General features: G+C 41.1%; 1 long non-coding RNA gene across 2 annotated transcripts in view; it reads right to left on the bottom strand.

Annotated features, from left to right (window-relative positions):
* Positions 1 to 5,357: 5,357 nt before the first annotated feature.
* Positions 5,358 to 19,593, bottom strand: part of LOC143984434 (uncharacterized) — a 44,160-nt gene continuing 29,924 nt past the window's right edge. For both annotated transcript variants that reach the window (XR_013274858.1, XR_013274857.1), the window contains exon 2: positions 5,358 to 5,630. This is a non-coding gene — a long non-coding RNA (uncharacterized LOC143984434). The remainder of the gene's footprint in view (positions 5,631 to 19,593) is intronic.

Raw genomic sequence — 19,593 nt, 5'->3', positions numbered from 1 at the left:
TCCTGTTGTGACCCGGCTTGTTTGAAGACCACTCTGCTTCTCTCCTGTTCTGACCCCTGGCTTGTTTAAACGAACTTTCTGCACTTAGCCTTGCTGGCTCACGGACTGATACCTGTGCTTGACCCTCGGCCTGCCTCTGGAATATCCTTTATCTCACGGACTGATACCTGTGCTTGACCCTCGGCCTGCCTCTGGAATATCCTTTATCTCACGGACTGATACCTGTGCTTGACCCTCGGCCTGCCTCTGGAATATCCTTTGTCTCACGGACTGTACCTGTGTTTGACCCTCGGCCTTCACTCCAGGTGTTGGAACCCCTGGCAGGCGTTTACCTCTACCAGTTCCAAGATCTTCTGCACGGTCATCTCTTCCTTCAGTAGACCTGCTGCATTCCAGTCACCTGCTGGCAACCCGTGCCTCTCTGTGCCCTGTACCCACTGTTCCATCCTCAGGGGTACTGTGCACCCAGCTGCAAGGGAAGCCGCTCTCAGCACTTCGGCTTTGGTGAGTACCTGACATAAGCACTAAGCTTCAAGAAAATTCTTACAAGATTCTCACTCAATGGTATGCGACTCCAGACAGAGTACACGCTTGGTACCCACAGACCTCCAATCTTTGCTGGAGATGTGGCAGGGAAGTAGGCTCTATGATACATGTCTGGTGGCATTGCCCGTTGATCTCTGGGTTTTGGAGAAAGGTCTGTGATTTCATTAAATCGATTACAGGTACAAACATCACCCTTGACCCACCCTTTTGCCTATTGAACATATGCCCTTTCCCATCAGACGTTACAAACACTCCCTCACCAGACACATGCTGAATGCAGCTAAAATTCTAATACCCAGAGCCTGGAAAACTACATATACCCCATCCATCAAGGACTGGCTCTCAGAAATTAACTTGGTACATGCTATGGAAGAAACTATGGTGATTTCATACGACCGTTTAGACCGCCATCACAAAGTTTGGAAAACTTGGACCCTATTCAAATGCTCCCCTGTGTACAGGCAGATTCTCAACACATGAATCCTTACCGCATTTATTTGGCTATAGCAGAATAATTGTTATGTCTAGAAGAGGAACAAAGACAAAAATCCCCCCCCTTTTTTTTTTCTCTCTCCACCCTTTCCCCCGGTTCCCTGACACTTGCTCTTTTATCTTACTTACTTACTTTTGCTCTTTCTGCTCTCTTACTTCTTTCCTACTTACTAAACATTGATATTATCAACAGACCGACAACAACTTCATCCAGTGTACTAACTTTGATTTGTTGTTTTTGATTGATGCGTCACATGAAGCAAACTGTATGTAGATCTGTTTTTTATTCACAAACAGTATTTGTCTCTTAATATTCTGTGTAAAATTTGATCTTTTTTTCAATAAAATCTAAATAGTTAAAAAAAATACCTTTATTGGGGGGGTTAGGAGGGTCCCTAGATCTATCTGGGCCTACCACTAAGTACCCCAACACTGTTTTTTGTCACTAATGACACCAGTACAATGATCAAAAAAATATGAACACTGCACTGGGTGACACAGTGACAGGGGGTGAAGGGGTTAACTGGGGGGGCGATCGGGGGGGGGGGGTAACAAGTGTACCTATATGTACTGGTGTCAGTGTAGTGTTGGTGCACATACTCTAAGATGTCTTCTCTCTTCTCTCTGGAACAAAAAGGACTCCACAAGGTGTTTACACTTACACAGGCAGGGGTAGAATTTAATTCGCCAGTATAACTGCGGCGCTGGTCCGGAACTGGTTACATTTTAATCCCAATGCTCTGTATGGTGTAAATTACCATTATCTGTAGCCAGCCACACCAACCTCCTCAACATGATCTGGATGCCCCAACCGTTCTACTTTTTACATAATTCGTCCTGTTAGATTCCACTCAACTATTTTAGGAAGATTATTGCATTGTTTAGAAATGTTATCTGGTCAAAGAACACCAGGATTAAATTACAATTTTTGCAGTATTCTAAAGAGCAGGGGGGATTGTCTGCTCCTAACCCGTGTATTTCCTCGTTGCTCAGCTTCAGCTTATTGTGGTATGCGGGAGGCATGGACCTCGGGGGTCCTCGTTTAACATGCTTTCTTTTTTACTTATAATAGATACTCCTATTGTTCCTAAAGTGCAATCTGTACATCCTACATTAAATTTGATGCATAAGCTGTGGAAAACAGTTAAAACGCTTTTAGAAATTGTTGGATACACCAGATATACTCCACTTTGGTCCAATGATACATTGGTGGAACTTTCTCGGCTGGAAGGCTTTTTGAGGTGGAAGAGAACAGGAATCACAGCTCTGTCTCAGCTTTATTTTTTTATCTTTTTAAGAATTGCATTCGGAGTTTAAGTAGCAATGGTTCTATCAACAGTTACAATAGCGTCATGCACTTTAGGCACAGGGCTTGATCTCATTCATCTCCTTTGCCTCAACACCCTTGCTTGATATACTTGCCCAGGCTGAGACTACTGTAGGGCTCATCTCATTGGCATACACACAGTTGTCAAAATGTCTTCTTATTTCCTTTTCCATATAAGCACAGATGGGAGGAGGATCTGGGTCCCCTCTCCGACAAGCTTTGGGATGAGCTGCTGCAGAATAGCCAGATTATTTCACTTTCTTAATCTCTCAGAGTAATGCCCCATACACACAGTTGGATTTCCAACAGTGTGTATGGGGCATTACATAGCCGTTTATTTTGCATAGAGTGTATCGTACACCAGCATTTTTGTATAAGACTGGAGGGAGAACTCACACTGTGCTAGATGTAGCCATCCACATGGTAATCTTTTACACAGTAACATTTACTGTGGAGATGCCCAAAGCTTAGGCATTACTGGCAGGGGGTTAGCTCAACTTTAAATTATTTATATGGTATTTCTCTAACCTTTGACCCGATTTTATGTATCCTGGGATATGTTGATTCTAATACATTGGAGCTAATTGTTGCAGTTTTAAGATCTCTTTTTATTGCAGAAAAGCTGATTGCTTCACTATTGGGAACGTTTACTCCGCCTTTTGGGGTAATTGACATTTGGGATAACATTTGGGGTAATTATCACCCCTAAGTACTTACATGACTGAACATATTTCATCTGGTGATTCTGGTGTGGAAGCTCTAATTGTGTCAAATCCATTGATTCAATAGGCATTATTACAGATTTATCCCAGTTTATATTAAATCCTGAGAATATACCAAAAGAATTAATACGTGAGATAACGCTAGACAAGGAATTATATGTATCCCCTAAAAAAAGGAGGGCATCGTCTGTGAAGAGTGCCATTTTTTCCTCACCCGTACAACTCACTATATCTGGGCATTCACGAATAGCCTCCACCAGGGGTTCTACGGCCAGTGCAAAAATGAGGGGGGACAAGGGACAACCCTGCCTTGTTCCTCTCTTCAACAAAAAGGGTAGTGAGGTTGATCTGTTGATCTGTACTCTTGCACTCGGAGAGCTATATAGCAATTGTATCCACTTCATAAATTTCAGCAGTATTCCAAATTGTTTTAGGGAGGTCCACAGATAATCCCACTCAATGCTATCAAATGTTTTGAACAAGTCCAAAGACATAATGGCTCTATTTCCAGTATTGTCTATGGGTAATTTAAAAATAAACGTCTGATATTATTAGCTACTGATCTATTTGGGATAAACCCTCATTGATCAGAATGCATTAATTTACCAATATACTTTGAGAGTCTGATTGCCATTATCTTTGCCAAGAGTTTAACGTCTGATGTCAGCAATGAGATTGGACGATATGCATCAGGCCTTGTTTGATCCTTACCCAGTTTCAAAATAGCAATAATCAAAGCTTCATTCATCGAAGGGGGCAAGAACCCCACCTCATAGGCATGATTAAAGACTATTACGAGATCGGGTAGTAGCACATCTTCATAGGTTTTGTATATGTCTCCTGGTAGACCATCCGACCCAGGAGATTTGTTGTTGGATAAGTTGGTCACTGCATCTCTTAATTCTTGCAGTGTTAATGGTTTCTCCAATATCTACCTCTCAAAATTTGGTAAATTAATAGATTCAAAAAACTTCTGCATCATCTATAGAAGATGCTTCCTTCTGGAACAACAACCATGCAGACCAATTTGATGCAGCATGCGGCGTATGGTCAGAGCACTGACGGGTTGACCCCCGACCCCTTCAACTTCTGCAGCAATGCTGGCAGAACTCATATGTCTATTTCTCAAAGACAACCTCTGGATAGGACGCTGATCACGCGCACTCAACTTCTTTGGTCTGAGTGTAACCTATCCTGTTAAGCCGCTGTATGATCTTGGCCACCGTGCTGATTGGCCCCAATTTGGACATTTTCACTTATGGGTGTACTCATTTTTGTTGCCAGTGGTTTAGACATTAATGGCTGTGTGTTGAGTTATTTTGAGGGGGCAGCAAATTGGCACTGTTATACAAGCTGTATACTCACTACTTTACATGGTAGCAAAGTGTAATTTCTTTAGTATTGTCACATGAAAAGATATATAATAAAATATTTACAAAAAATGTGAAGGGTGTACTCACTTTTGTGAGATACTGTATGTAAGTGACTATTTGTACACTTTCAAGGCAACCGTTTTCATAGTTATCAGTACTGGGCTTTGATATGAAACATGCTAACCATATTCAGCAGGAGTTGAAGCCTGTGTACACCTCTAACACTTGCAATGACAATTATTATATTATTATACAGGATTGATATAGCGCCAACAGCTTACGCAGCACTTTACAATTTGAGGGTAGACAGTACAAATACAGTACACTTTAATACAGTAGGAATCAGAGGGCCCTGCTCCTTGGAGCTTACAATCCCATACACACCATCAGATTTCCTGTTGATTTTTTTCCTTTAGATTTACCAAAACCATATAATATCAAGTCAAACCTTATGAGTTTAAATTTGTATGCAATCAGGCAGCCCTTGGCACTACATGGTTTTGGTAAATCTGATGACAACAATCAACAGAAAATCTGATAATGTGTATGGGGCTTAAGAGACAATGAATGTGAATGTGATTCCATGGTTTCCAAAACATTATATGGAATGTTTGGGAAGTTTTCAGCAATGTCTGGTAGTCATTTCCTGCTTCTTTCAAAGCAATAACTAGGTGTCAAAAACCTGTAAATGTGTCACAAACATCGGTTCCTTGTTCAAGCTATATTTGTCAAATGTCAACACCTGCTAAACCCATGGGGTGTTTAGTGATAACGGCTCTTATACTAAACACCCATGTGAACCCTCCCACTCGTTATTTCTGTGCTTTTGTTTGTTGGGTTTTGCATTTTGTATGCATAATGAAAAATATAAAGCACTATAAAGAATATAAAAAAAACTCCAATTAGACTTTTATTTTTACAATGCCTTTAGTTGCATTAAAAAAGGCTTGTTGAATTAGGTTTAGAAAGCGTTGTTTTTCTTCATTTGTCTATGTTGTCTATGCGCATGACCTTTTTGTCTGCTGTGTCGTATTCAGCTTTCAATAAAGCTTTAGAAAGGTGATGTCGTTGGCGTATGACCATCTTTTCCTACAACATGAGCATGGTTTAGTGAAACTTTTGCAGGCTGCATCTGACTTTTTTCAAGGGAGCATGAATAGGATTGTGGAGCTGTGGAAACAAATTGAAGTATGCTTATTGAATTACGTTTAAAAAGTGCTGTTTCCCTTCATTTAGCTCTGTACATACTTTTATAGATCCAATCAGTAAGAAAGAAAACAATGCAAAATGTAGTAGCCTTTCATTGATCAGACCTCAGTGGTCTGAAATATGATTGGTACCATGGCTTACTGGCTTTGCACAGCATAATTGTTTGCACTTGCCTTATTGAGTAACTAAATAATTTAATTCCTTTGTCGTGGAGAGGAAATTGAATTCTGAAACCTCAACAGGCTTATTCAATAGGAAATAGATGAAGAAACAAAGTGCAGTAACCCTTAGTAGCCAATTAGAATTCATATTTCAAAGTTTTAGCTACAGTAAACCAAGAATTTCTTGGCTGGTCTCTATGGGTTTCTATAGTTTGCACATCATCATTTATTTTATTCAAGTGCAAAATTAACAATTAAACAGCTGAGACAACAATTTCTGAGCTTAACTACTCCCCATCCACTACCTATTGTGACAACTTTTTTTTTTAACTCATTGGTAGTGCATAACAATGAGCCCTGTCCACTTCAGCAACTTTTTCTGCCCACTTTTATTTAAAACAGCAAATAAAAGACACACACAGAAACCCAGGAGAGTAGAGCCCTAAAATTCAATTCTGACACTTCTATAAACCCAACACACACTGGTTCCATCATTGTGCCTGGTTTCTACTAATCCAGGCTATGACATCCCGCCTGGGAGCTTCTGCCCTCCAAACCCTTCCAGCAGACTGAGAGTTAATACCAGCTAATACTGTACCAGCCCTTTACCCCAAGCATCGTACACAGACAAGATGTTAGGATAAAAGAGATTGTTGATAAATATTTCTGTCCCAAGTGGAGGAGCTTCTTCCACCCAGTCTGAAGGAAGGCCACCATATTCCCGCTGACCATTAACTTATACAAGATTAATATTACACCTTTTCATCCACTCCAGAAGGGAAGCTTTATTGTCTTTATTCAGAGAATTAATCAAAGCCCCGCTCTCAGCTTTCATCATGTCGTTATTAGAGAATGATCTGCTCTCTCCATGGGATCAGAGGCTGAACTGAGCTCTATTCCATGCTCTGACCAGGACAAGGAGACAAAAACCCTGGTTTCCTCCATGGGCCATATTTAGGGGGTAAGAGGCTAGCCCCTAGTCCCCTGCAAAAGCCTCTGTCTAAGTTGGATCTGTCACACTGGCCTAGACTGCCATTTTACACAGTGGCATGGCCTTGCACTATATATATATATATATATATATATATATATATATATATATATATATATATATATATATATATATATATATATATATATATATATAAACATTTCCCAGCATCATACTCCGTCCTAGGGAAATGTTAATAAATGTTCTCCCCATGATATCTAACAACCAACATTTTAGGGTTTATTTTTTTTTTTAATTGCTCAGCCATTTCTCACAGTCCTCAAGGATAGTCTCCATAGTTTGCCCAAAACATGTATTGTTTGTTTCTTATGATCATCAGCTACCTCTAGTATCCATAATGCAGTATTTTCTTGAAAAATTTAATTACAGGAAAATACTATGGCTATTAGATGGAGATGACAGCTAAAGGGAAATAAATATATTAGGCAAATTATGGGGATAATTTGTGACTGCTGTACTAATACTTGTGACATTCTGAGCATTTTTTAAAAATAAATAGACCCCATTGTGTGATTGACAGCTTTTATCCCAATGGATGATCAGGAACCAGTCAGGTCAGTCCCTGGCCATGTGATTACTATGCCCGCTCTGACATTGTGATTGCAGGCTGGAGGCTTCAGTGACAAAAATGAAAGCCTCAAACCTGCACATAAACATGCCACCTTCAGGATGCAGTGTTGATCTGCAGTGCCATCTATTTAAAGTGATTCTAATGGATACATTTAAATAAAAATAACAAACATGTCATACATACCCACTCTGTGGAGTGGTTTTGCATAGCACAGCTCTGATCCTCCTCTTCTGGGTTCCCCAGCCAACACTCCAGGCTCCTCCCTGCCAAGTGGTTCCAAAACAAGCCACTTGCTATGGGGGGCACTCATGAAGGTTTTCTCCTAAGCTGTGCTTTGTGTCAATGGACTCTGACCCTCCACTTTCTCCTCACTGGCTTTGATTGACAGCAGCAGGAGCCAATGGTTTCATCTGCTGCCTCTTTATCCAGTGAAGAGAGAGAGAGAGCTGAGAAAGCAGCTGCTCTTGGGCACAGCCCTGGATTGAGATCAGGCTCAGATAAGTAAAAAGGGGTGCTGGGGGGGGGGGAGTTCCATGCAGAAGGCTTTTTACCTTAATGTATAGAATGCATAGGTGTAAACATCTGCCTTTAAAACGACTTTAATAGTTTAACTGTGAGATGCAGGGGCACTATTAAATTAGTAATCAATTATTTAAATGTGTTTTTTATTTTTTCACAATGATTAGTCTAGTGCAACTGTGAAATGCAGTTGCATTATTAAATTACCATATTTATCAGCCTATAACATGCACTTTTTTACCCTGAAAATAGAGGGTAAACTGTGCCTGTGTGTTATACGCTGTTTTCTTCTTACCAACAGGGAGAGGTGATTAGGCGGTCTGCCCCGGGTGCCACCCATTGGGAGGGTGTCAGGCCGGCCGCCTTGTCTCTCCTTGCTCTGGGACAGCACTGCCAGTAAACTTTAAAGTTCAGAAAACATTAACGCCAGCCCTTTGTCATATACCGCCCTTCCTGTGTCACTCTCAATGTAAATCTAAGCATCTGAATACCTCAATTAACGCGGCTCATTGTGGCTGCTCTCCTCCTCCTGCTCCGCCTCCTCCACTTATGTAGCTTTTGATTGGAGGAGGAGAGTGGTCACTTGACCGTCAATGAAAGAGAGGAGAGTAGTCACATGACTGGGTCAGGCATTAATGGAGATATTTAGAAGCTTTGATTTACAACGAGAGTGACACAGGAAGAGCAGTGTATGAGAAGGGGCTGACAGGCTGACAGTGGGAATTTTTCTCAACCATAGAGTATGCTGGCAACGCTGTCCCAGGAGACTGGTAGTCTCCTGGAAGTGTGGGTGGGTCTTATAATGAAAGGGGGCTATGTGTTGTGCAGGGGGCTGTGTGTTGTGCAGGGGGCTGTGTGTTGTGCAGGGGGCTGTGTAATGTGCAGGGGGCTGTGTAATGTGCAGGGGGGCTGTGTATTATGCAGGGGGGCTGTGTAAAGTTTTTTTGATTAAACTTCCCTCTTAAAGTTAAGCTGTGTTATACGCCTGTGCATGTTATACGCCGATAAATACGGTAGTAATAATTTGTTTAAAAATATCTTTTTACTTTTTTTCACAATTTTTAGCATATACCTACACAGAACAGTTTTTTTTTAAAACAGTGTACTAAAAAATAATGTTACATGTGCTTAAAAATATGTAAATATTATTATTTAGGTGTGCAAATTAGTCATAGGGATTTTATTAGGTTAACCAAATGTGGATACATTTGGTCCAGGCATCTAAGCAGCAAGGACTCCTGCTTACAGCAGGACTCCCCTGCTGCCAGAATACACTGATCAGCTCTGCATCCAATTGGTTTCAGCAGGACAGTTCAGGAGAAGTGTGGCCTGTCAGAACAGAAGTTAGATGAACTGGAATGAACCCCTACATTGCATTAGTTGACCCAAAAGGTGGTAGTGGGGATTGCCATGGTATATCTTTAGCTCTGCTTCAACACTACTTTTTAGCTATCTTACCCATGTCTGCCTTGGGTGCCATGGGCTATGTGTGAGCCCACCACCCTTGCTCTTGTTTGTCCAACTGGATCACAGCCAGGGAATGCACAAGGGTTGAGGGTCTTTTCTAGAGAAATATAGCCTAGAAATAGGCATCTTAGAGTTGGTATAGCCATGTTTTATGAGTTCTGTGTCTAGTGGAGATTTTCTTGTTTAATTGTTCTTATACGTGCATATGTGTTTTTTTTTTTTGAGCATGTGTCTTGCTCTTTAGCACATACAACAAGGCCTTGGTTGGTAGTGGGGCATCTCGCTCTTAGCTATTTCCAACCTTTTTTCCACATGGATTTGCATTCATGTGGCTACCAAATAGTGAGTGCCTTTGGAGTGTCTCCGGGATGCCCTAGGGCAGTGATGGCGAACCTTGGCACCCCAGATGTTTTGTAACTACATTTACCATGGTGCTCATGCACTCTACAGTGTAGGTGAGCATCATGAGAAATGTAGTTCCAAAACATCTGGGGTGCCAAGGTTTGTCATCTCTGCCCTAGGGCATCATAGAATAATTTTTTTTTAACCTTTCCTCTTCCTCCTTGTCTCCCATCGACTCCAACTTGCATGGTTTAACATGCCACCCCTATCATCAGTGATTAGTAATTTGGTCTCACTTAATACCCCCAAAAATGCTCTACTATCTTATCAGATATGAAATGTATGAAGGCCCACCTCCTTTTCCATCAGGAAACCCACTTTGAGGTGGGTAATGGAGGAATTGGATTTTGTGGGAATTTCAGGGACCTGGTTCAACAGCTCTCATGATTGGCTGGCAAACATTCATGGGTATACCCTTTATTGCAAGGATAGAGAGGGTAAAATAGGGGGAGGGATATGCCTATATATCAAGAGTAATGTACAAGTGAATGTGAGAGATGACATCACTAAGGGAGCTAGGGAGGAGGTGGAATCCTTATGGGTAGAGCTCCAAAGGGATGCAGCAAGGATGGGAAGTGTTATAAAGGTGAATTTTAATTATCCAGACATAGACTGGGCGGGGGGGACTGTGCATACACCTGAGGCTCGCCAGTTCCTAAATGTCTTGCAGGACAATTTTATGGGCCAGATGGTAGATGCACCAACTAGAAATAAAACATTACTGGATCTACTGATTACCAACAATACAGACCTGATCACGGATGTGGAAATATGGGGCAATTTAGGTAACAGCGATCACAGGTCAATTGGCTTCAGTATAAATCACACAAATAGGAAACATAAAGGGAATACAAAGACACAGAATTTCAAAAGAGCCAACTTCCATAAACTACAAACCTTGCTAGAAGGCATAAATTGGGATAAAATCTTAGGAAAAAAGAACACGGAGGAGAGGTGGGTTTGCTTTAAGAGCATATTAAAAAAGGGCATTAGCCAATGCATCCCATTGGGTAATAAATTTAAAAGAGCGAACAAAAGCCCTGGATGGCTTAACTCCAATGTAAAAATGCATATAAAAGCAAAGGAGAAGGCCTTCAAAAAATATAAGGTTGAGAGATCATCATCAGCATTCAGACTTTATAAAGAATGCAACAAGAAATGTAAGGGAGCAATAAGGACGGCTAAGATAGAACATGAAAGACACATAGCGGAAGAGAGCAACAAAAAAAAATCACAAGAAAGTCTTTAAGTATGTAAACAGTAAAAAAGGGTGGACAGACCATATTGGCCCCATAAAGAATGAGTAAGGACATCTGGTTACAAAGGATGGGGAGATGGTGAAGGTATAGTCTTCATGAGGGACTCGGGGGGCTTCAGTAACCAAAACTGCAGTGTTTATCCTCATGACATATCACAGGAAGCACCTCCATGGTTATAGCATTTGAGACACATCCCCATAAACATTTACTGTACAAAATAAGGTCCGTTGTCATGGACCATAGGGTGAATACATGGATTGAAAACTGGCTACAAGGGTGAGTCCAGAGGGTGGTGATACATGGGGAGTACTCGGAATGATACTCGGAAAGTACTCGGAATGGTCAGGGGTGGGTCATGTGGTCCCCCAGGGTTCTGTGCTGGGACCAATCCTGTTTAATTTGTTCATAAACAACCTGGAGGATGGGGTAAACAGTTCAATCTCTGTATTTGTGGACAATACTAAGCTAAGCAGGGCAATAACCTCTCTGCAAAATGGGGGAATCTAGAATGGAAAAGGACCTGGGGATCCTAGTAGATGATAGGCTCAGCAATAGCATGCAATGCCAAGCTGCTGTTAACAAAGCAAACTGAATATTGACATGCATTAAAAAGTGGATTAATTCCAGTGATAAAACAATAATTCTACCGCTCTACAAGATTCTGGTCCAGCCGCACCTAGAGTATGCTGTCCAGTTCTGGGCACCAGTCCTCAGGAAGGATGTACTGGAAATGGAGTACAAAGAAGGGCAACAAAGCTAATAAAGGGTCTGGAGGATATTAGTTATGAGGAAAGGTTGCGAGCACTGAACTTATTCTCTTTGGAGAAGAAATGCTTGAGAGGGGATATGATTTCAATATACAAATACCATACTGGTGACCCCACAATAGGAATAAAACTTTTTCGCAGAAGGTAGTTTAACAAGACTTGTGGTCACTCATTAAAATTATAAGAAAAGAGGTTTAACATTAAACTACGTAGAGGGTTCTTTACTGTAAGAGTTGCAAGGATGTGGAATTCCCTTCCACAGGCGGTGGTCTCAGCAGGGAGCATCGATAGTTTCAAGAAACTATTAGGTAAACACCTGAACGACTGCAACATACAGGGATATACAATGTAATATTGGCATATAATCACACACTTGGGATGGACTTGATGGACTTTTTGGTGTCTTTTTTCAATATCATCTACTATGTAACTATGTAACATAGTAGGTACGAGAACAGGGTAAGGTATTTTAGGGAAAACAAATATTTTATATTTGGGTTTAAAATGAATAATTTGCTTGAGATAAAAGATAATATTCTTAGAATGACCAAGTTTCACTAGAAGTAAAATAATTAAAATTATGAGTACATGCCTGCTCTCTGATTACTGGGACAAGTCAAACAGAATAATTAAATCACTTTTCAGAGTTGCCAAGGGCATGGCCTTGTGTTTGTTTCTCATTTATTTTTAGAGTTGGTAGATTATATGTTTTAAGACAGAAAGTAGGTAATTGCTGTCACGCTTTTCTTCTCCATGAAATTCAACCTTTGTCAAAGCTGTGCTATTCACAGAGGATTTAGTGTTATCTAATTAGATATAGGGAAGTTAGCCATTTGATAGTATGAAGAACACGTGTAATTTCCTGAGTCAGATTTTCATTAGTAATTTACAGTAGAGCCTGATATTCCTTAATAAAAAAGTATCAGATTAGAAGCAGTGACTTTTCTGCATTTTTATACCTTCTGTGAATCAGAAGTCTTAAGCTGCCAATAGATGGGTCGAAGCTCCACTGGTTCAGCAGGGACCGGTCAAGATTTTACATCTCTATGAATCAATTGATTGTGTACAACCAACCTGTCTGATCTTTTATATGCAATAATAATGGTAATCATTGTGTTCTGCCTGCCGTGAAGGCTTCCCCATCAGCACTGACTGTGTTGATGAAGGAATCAAGTGATTTTCTTTCCTCTCACCTGTGGTGGAAGGAAAGAATAATGCATAATCTATTGGCTGCTTTAGGATCAGCACTGCAACCAGGCAGCTAGCATTTTCAGAAAGAGGTCTGTAAGAGCTGCCTCTATTTACCTCACAACATGTTTCTATAACCACAAGAGTATCCAAGCCCAGTGATATATCTAGAGGGGTGCATTCTGCATTGGGTGCTGATGTTTGGGGGTGCTGTGGGGGCTGGAAAAGATCATCTCTCATCGACAGTTCCAACATTTTTGTTTCTGTGTGTATTGCATGGCACCGCAGTGCCTATTGTATGTGGTACTACAGCTTTGCTTCTGGCATTTGCCTGTAATTTTCCCAACATAACTTTAACATAGTTTGCACACTCCCATATATTTACCCCCCAAAAAATCAACAATATATGCTGATTCAAATTATATCACATTAGGGCATCTTTTATATAACATACACATTGTATTTTGCTTTTGCTATTTTTTTTTACAATTTTTCTTCTGCTATTTTTTTAAGCCTTTTCTTCTTTTGGAGGGGTCTGAATCTGGTCAGTGGAAATCTAATCCAGAATTTTTGCTGATTGCAGTCATTAGTAAAAAGCCAAACTTCTCTGGGTTTGGGACAAAGAACCCTATTGATGCCGAACTCAAATGAAATCAATGGGAGACAAATCTGTTGAGTTAAAAAAGCTGGGCTAATAGACAATAGACTAGAGGAAAAAAATATTATGGTGAAAGGGCACTACCCTAGGGAACATGTACCAATGAAAAACTTTTTTTTTTTTATTCCATGCAGCTGGGACAGTGATTTTTTTTTTTTTTTTTAGCACTGACATTTATCTTGGAAAAAAGTTTTAGATTGCTGGAAAATGACATTGTTCTCCTGTTTTCTTATTGTAAAAGAAAAAAAGGGCTCCCAGACCCCAAAGGTCCTCCGAAATACATAGAAGGCCTAAGGGGGGTATTTAATGCAGCTTTTTTGGGGGGCAATTTAAACTGTCATTTTGTAGATGTGTTACAGCAAAAATGAAAAAAAAAATGGTGCCCCCACAAGTCTGGTAAAGATTTTAACACACTCACACAAAAAACAGAAAAATATATAAACAACCCTTTGGGTCTGGTGTGGATATTAAGGGGGAATTCTATGCAGAAATAAATAAATAAAAAATAAAAATGGTCCCACTAATATTATATACCAGATCCTTATTCTGTCTGGCTACCTTATTCTGGGTGTCTGGCTCCCTCCTGAACCACACCAGGCTGCATTCCCACTGGTAAAACACCTTGGGGTTTATTTAGGAAAGGCAAATCCCCTTTGCGCTGCAAGTGCACTGAAAGTGCAATTGGAAGTGCATTCGCTCTAAATCTAAGGGGTAGATCTGAAATGAGTGGAAGCTCTGCTGATTTTATCATCCAATCATGTGCAAGCTAAAATGCTGTTTTTTATTTTCCTTACATGTCCCCCTCAGATCTACAGCGACTGTACTTCCAAGTGCACTTTCAAGTGCACTTGCAGTGCGAAGTGGATTTACCTTTAGTAAATAACCCCCTTGTCTCTTTGTTGATGAGGGCAAGGACCTTATGCCCACAAACCTTGCCCAGTTGTTGTGGGAGGTGTGCAGGTGAAGGGCTTATCAGAATCTGGAAGCCCCCTTTAATAATAAGGGGGCTTCGGATACTGCCTCGCCAAATGTGAATGAGTAGGGGTACATAGTATCTGACCACATGCCGTGATTAGTAGTACAAAACAAAAAAAGGGTAGGGGTCACCAACCAAACCTCATGTTGCTCTTACAGAAATCATGTGACAGAATCAAAAATAGTTTATGCACCCACAAGTATTGCCTTTAAGGCAACATAGAATCATTATAAGTATGTTCTTTTAGCCTGAGGCTAATGTTTAAAAAAATCCTTCATAGAAAATGATTAAATCTTCAAAAATATATTTTATATAGCAGTGGTGACTGTTCCTTTTAAGTTTAGGGAACAGAAAAAATATCTTTTGTAACTGAAAAGCTTGTCACCCAGCTTGACTTCCAATTGAAATGACAAGCTTATGGCAATTGTAACTGATTGCATGCTTTTGCTTTTTTTAAAACTAGATGGAAGAGGAAGTGCTGATGCTTAAAACAGTTGGCTTTCCCTGTCTGTGTGTCAGTTCCTTGCCCACTAACACTGCACATTTGTTATTGGTGCAAACAACCAGGGCTGGTGCAAGGATTTTTGACGCCCTAGGCGAAACCTAATTTTGCCTCCCCCTGGCTCCACCCCTGACTCCACCCCCATCCCTGCCCATGCAATCCCCATTTTTTTAATGAAGCGCCCATCAAATGCAGTCTCACCAGTGCCCATCAATGCAGCCTCACCAGCACTCATCAATGAATGTTTACTTGCTTCCATTCTTTCTGGAGATGGGATACAGACACAGTCCTCTGCCGCCGCTGCACCTCTGACACTATGTGCGAATGGTGTGTGGCTGCCTTCTGATTCTGAGACTGCAGGGAGAAGAGAGTAGGAACACCAGTGGCACCCTAGGCAGCAGGGAGCCCTAGGCGGCTGCCTATTTGCCTAGTGGTAGCACCGGCCCTGCAAACAACTATAACACTGATAATAAGTCCAGATGTAAAATGCACCTTGCTGTGAGAATACTAATTAACCTGGCTGCAGAGAACATTAAACGTGCAACAATGTGTTTCCTAGTTCTCAGATCCGCTGTCATACAGTAAAATTTGTTTTATTGTCATGTTAACTTATACGTAATGACACTGCTAAAATTGCTCTGGGCATCTAAGTTTCACAAAAGGGTTAATACTTCTGTGTGCAGTACTTACCAGTGATATGGGGGACCTTAGGCAATTAATTAAAATGAAATGCATAAAAAATATGTACAAAAGATAATACTTTCCCAAGGATTTTACAGACTTTGTGTTTGGAAGTTCTAAAACAAACTGGGAACTGAAATTAAGCAGTGTAATAAGCAAATTAATATTTATGAATGAAATTTAAAGCTGCCCCTGAGAACCATTAAATAAAAAGAAATTATAGCAGATGCTATTTGGCATTTTAATGATTGCAGAACGTAAAAGGGGAAACAGATTAACAATTTAATGTTTAAAATGATCTGTATCATGGTTTGAACATGCTTAATACTCAATAATTGTATTCATTGTGATTATATACATCAGATTTGTCAGAACACCTTTCTTTTCAGAATCAACATGTGGGCCATTGATTACAACCAAAATTTGTTAATTTGCAAACACAAAAAAATATTTTTTCTAACAAATTCATTCAAGACCATGTTTCAAAAATGAATACACCCCTGCTCAAGCATGGAAAAAAAACACATTCCCCTTTCAGGAGGTGAAATACCACTTGATGCCCATGATGGTCAACGAAAAAATGTCTAGTATACTCAAAAACATGCATGCCAAGTTCCTTAAAGGGGTTGTAAAGGTAAATGTTTTTTCACCTTAATGCATTCTATGCATTAAGGTGAAAAAACATCTCACACTGCTGGCGCCCCCAGTCCCCCCGTTTTACTTACCTGACCCCTTGAAAATCCCGCGCTCGCCCCCGCCGTCCTCTTCGCCGCTCAGCCTGGCCGCTGATTGGCTGGAGTGGATGGATTGAAAGCAGCGCAGCCATTGGCTCGCGCTGCTGTCAATCACATCCAATGACGCAGCGCGCCGGGGGGCGGGGCCTTGTGATACAGCGAGCGGCTATAGCCGCCGGCTGTATCACGGGAGCGCGCCCGCAGTGCTTCTCACCAATGCGAGGGAGCTCGCATTAACGCAGAGACAGCCGCCGAGGGACCCCAGAAGAGCAGGTTCGGGGCCACTCTGTGCAAAACGAGCTGCACAGTGGAGGTAAGTATGACATGTTTGTTATTTTAAAAAAATACAAATTTTTACTTTACAACCCCTTTAAAGTTTGGGAGCCATGTCTGGCATATGCCTTCCCCAAACTCCCTCTGGCTAGTATAGATGGTCCCGGCTCTCTCTCTCCTTTTCCCTTTTCTCTCTTCCTCACTTTTTCTTATTCTCCCCCCTCCTTTTCTCACTTCTCTCTGTTCTTCTTCTTTTACCAAGGCTCTTAGCCCTTTTTTGATTGTTAACAGAGGCTCCAGACAATCTTAATGTAGAGTTAATGCATTTTGTCCTGGTTTTTCTTGCACTTATGGGGGTTACCCCAAATTATGTATGTTGCACTCAGGATTTCTGTGACTGTTAATTAGGAGGCTGCCCTCCTCGGTTTCTGTTGTATTTCCTTTTGTTATTTCTGTCTCTTATGCGCCAATTCTAGCCCCTGCGCGGACAATCTAGGTGCCTTTGACATTGTTGTATGTTTACCACTATTTCTGCAATAAAACTTATTGAACCAGAAAAAAAATGAATACACCCCAATGAAAATCTTAGGAGCAAAGCTACATTTTAGACAGCAAATTCCTAATTAAAATAATTCAACTACAGGGGAGTCTTATGTCCAGCAGACACTTGATTTTAAAAGGGTGTTGCGTAACAAAGAAAACCCCTTCCTATTTCATGCTGTCAGCAATGGCACCACATGGAAGAGAAATTTCCCAAGGCCTGAGAAAGAAAATAATTTAAGAAAATAAGGTGAAGGCTACAAGAATATCAGTAAAAAATATCAGTAAATCTTTACTTATCAGACAGAATACCTTAGCAAAAGTGATAGAAAAATTTAACAAAGATAGAACTGCAACCATCTCACAGAGATGTCCAGGCTGTCCACGAAGTTAACACCTCAATACTGTTGAAGAAAAATCACCATGCAAGTTCACTGCAATTAGCTAAAGAAGAGGAAAGCTAAACTGAGGTGATTGTTTCCCATGACAGGATACAACGTATACTGCAGAGGGTGTCGTCCACAAAGGAAGTCTCTCCTAAAGCCCATGCACAAAAAAGCCTGCCTAGAATTTGCCAGGGCTGATGCTGAAAAAGAAGAAGACTACTGGGACTTCTGGGAATGGGTGTGCAAATTGGAGACCCTAACATTTATTTAATATGTATCTCAATCAATTGATCCCTGGCTTAAAATTGAATACATCCATGAGTGAAACTGAGATTCAGTTTTTAGACACTTCTTTAACTATACACAATTGACATATTTTTAGTGACTTGTATAGAAAACCGACCGACCGGAGCGAACTATTAAATTTTTCCAGTTTTCACTCCCCTGGGGTTTTAAAATCCATTCCTCGAAGCCAGCTGACACGCGTGTCGAGGATCGTCAGCAACAGGACAGGATTAACATAGGGGCTATTGGAGCTATTGCAGCTCCAGCTCCTTACCTTAAGATAGGCCCATTTAAAAAAAATAATAAAAATAATCGCAAAAAACAAACAAAAAAAGAGCCAACATTTAGGGTATGTAGCTGAAGGTCTACCCCACTACTGGTCAAAATTTGGGGCTCCTATCACCTATGGTCCTGGAGATATGGGTCTCCTTGCGCAGCCTTTTTAGAAGCTACATATGGATCGGCCAGTTTAAATACAAGCTGGCACACTCTGTTTGCAGCAGACTGAGAAGATGAGCTCATAGTGCCTCTCCTCACTTCTTGTCAGAGGCACTGAGGTCAGTAGATAGCTTGGAGCCTGCAGAGTTTGACAGGCAGCACTGCCTGTCAAACTCACTCGCAGTAGCAGCTTAGCCCAACAATGTAAAACTACCATTCAGCAATGTAAAAAAAAAAAAAAGAAATAAAGGAGCTGACAGTAGCACCTTATGAACGCCTGTCAGCTGCTGCTATACCATTCGCTGAAAAGCAATCCACCACAGATCACATTTCAGAGGGCAGTAAGCATTACTGTAAATGTGAAATAAACATGAAACACATCATCCATTTCACACTCTCCACCAACCAGGTCATTCCCCAGCTACTTCCCTTGTTAGCCACCTCCCTTCAACTTATATCACAGGTGACCATTTCTCAACCTGCAGATGTCAGGCCCTACTCTAAACCATATCACTCCCAGTTACTCCCCCACACGCTGACTGATGACCTCTCTCCCCAGCCTGTCCCCGCACGCCCTCTGACCTGTGGATGAGGGAATCACTTCGTAGTGTTATTGTGTTCTGCCAGTGGGGAGCCTTCCCTATCCACACAATACAATGATCAGTGTTGCTAACTATAGCTGGCAGCACTGACTGTTTTGGGAAAAACCTGACAGGCTGGTTGTACTCAAGTCAATTAATAGATTGACTTGTGTACAACCAGCTAGTCCACACAAAGATCGACTATGGCTGGTCTCTGCTTAATTGGCTTAATTTCAATTCATGCATGGCCCGCTTAACCACTACGCAAGTCCCTAAACATCCTTCCACAAACATTTACATTTTTCCTTCCCGGTTTCCTACATCCTCCTCACCTGTACATAGTGACCACTGTCATACCCTCCAGACTCCTCTCCTATACATTGTGCCCACTGTCATACCCTCCACACTTCTCTCCTATACATAGTGACCACTGTCACGCCCTCCACACTCCTCTCCTGTACATACTGCTCACTGTCATACCCTCCACATACCTCTCCTGTACATACTGCTTACTGTCATACACT

Source organism: Lithobates pipiens, unplaced genomic scaffold (genome assembly GCF_037356315.1).
Source record: "Lithobates pipiens isolate NorthernLeopardFrog02 unplaced genomic scaffold, aLitPip1_a1.2 Scaffold_16, whole genome shotgun sequence".
NCBI lineage: Eukaryota > Metazoa > Chordata > Amphibia > Anura > Ranidae > Lithobates > Lithobates pipiens.
The sequence above is the reverse complement of the archived record's forward strand: the minus strand, read 5'-3'. Positions and strand labels throughout refer to the sequence as shown.